Source organism: Hemiscyllium ocellatum, unplaced genomic scaffold (assembly GCF_020745735.1).
Source record: "Hemiscyllium ocellatum isolate sHemOce1 unplaced genomic scaffold, sHemOce1.pat.X.cur. scaffold_677_pat_ctg1, whole genome shotgun sequence".
Classification (NCBI taxonomy): domain Eukaryota; kingdom Metazoa; phylum Chordata; class Chondrichthyes; order Orectolobiformes; family Hemiscylliidae; genus Hemiscyllium; species Hemiscyllium ocellatum.
In genome coordinates, this window is record NW_026869165.1 from 167,252 (window position 1) to 168,857 (window position 1,606).

At 44.6% G+C, this 1,606-nt stretch overlaps 1 non-coding gene across 1 annotated transcript; it reads left to right on the forward strand.

Annotated features, from left to right (window-relative positions):
* The first annotated feature begins 939 nt into the window (after nt 1-939).
* Nucleotides 940-1,012, forward strand: trnar-acg (transfer RNA arginine (anticodon ACG)). Its single transcript has one exon. It is a non-coding gene; the product is annotated as a tRNA-Arg (tRNA).
* The last annotated feature ends 594 nt before the right edge of the window (nt 1,013-1,606 follow it).

Sequence of the window (1,606 nt, forward strand, 5' to 3'; positions counted from 1 at the left end):
ACTTTCACCTGCGGGAAAGGGAACAGAGTCATCATTAACAATTGTGTTTTGAACTGGAAGAATTTTCCAAGCGAACTTTGACTGAGCGTTGGGGTGTGAAAGTTCTGGATAGATTAGTTGAGCCCAACAGAATTCTATGATTGATCTGAGCCCCCAGCGCGCCCATGAGTTTCTCTGATTGGTTGGAGCACCAATGCCTACAGCTTGGTCATGTAGAACTGCCTCTTCTACGCTGTTGGGCATTATACATCATCAGTTCAGATGGGTCCTGCAGCATGCACAGGGTTAACATGATTGGAGAGCATGCATGTGGCGAATGATCATTGGAACGAAATGTTGTCGTCTTCAATCGATAGTTGGTGAGTGAGGGCGAAAGGGGAGGGAAGCACCAGGTGCTAGAGCCCAGTTAGAGATTTCATGTTTGGTCATTATATGACTCTGGACCCAAACACAGTGGCTCTGGGCTCGCCAATTAAGCCAAAGACAGCCCGAGTCTCCTTCCCAGAAACAGACCCCAGTCAGCCGCCGCTATTCCTGGTTCAGTTTTATCTTGTTTTAATTTATCAGGTCACTGTTGGTTTATCTATCTTTAGTGTGAACAGAGATGAAGATAAGTGAATTTGTTTGAAATCATTGTTGTTGTCCAGGAGGATGTGGTGTTGTTGGGAGACGTTTGGCTGTGTATTAGTAACTGGGACTGATGGTAAAGTGTACCCCATGAACACCTCCGTCCCTTACCTTGCTGTAAATATTTCAGATACGAAAATAATGAACATCTGTGTCCTTTTTTTGGAACAAAAACCTGCTTTGAAAGGTGGTGAAGATTGGACTGAAGCAGTGACAGTGATTATCTTTTTTAACTTGGTCAATTCGTGCACATCACTGCTATTAATCATGTCCGTGCTAACATCACGGCTCTTATTCAGCTGTCTGCGCGTCGGGCCAGTGGCGCAATGGATAACGCGCTTGACTACGGATCAGGAGACTATAGGTTCGAGTCCTACCTGGCTCGAGGGAAATGCAGGCATTTATTACGCATTTGAAAACTGAATTCCCTTCAGTTGAAATAAGATGTGAGCTTTTAATCTGCAGGAATAAGAATGCCTTCATTAATTTTCCATGACAACCTCAGGGTCAATATTCCAGAGTCATCACAGGAGGAAGACGAATAGTCGGACACCTTGGTCATGGGCACCTTTCCATTTCGCTAAGCCACCGGTCGCATCATTGTTGCTCGCGGGAACGCTCGGCTTTGAGCATTTCTTTGAAACTCCTTGGCCCATGGATTCAGAGAAGAATGAAGAGTTCAATGTCCAACTAATCTTTATGGAGAGTGAGTTCCAGAGTCTACCACCTGCAGACTGATAAAGTTTTCCGACAAATCTATTCAAAGCTTTCTACATCTTGTCTGAACTCTACAAACGCTGGTGATCGATCAAGAGCAACTGTTTCCTTCAATCTGTAATTCCATGCTCCTCATTATTTTGTTCACGTCAATCATGTCTCCTCACAATCAGCTCTGCTCTGAGAAAAATAACTCCCGTTTTGCCGAGGCCAGACCACTCAAAACATTCTTATGCAGGAAATTCAGAGTGTAACGTCGCTG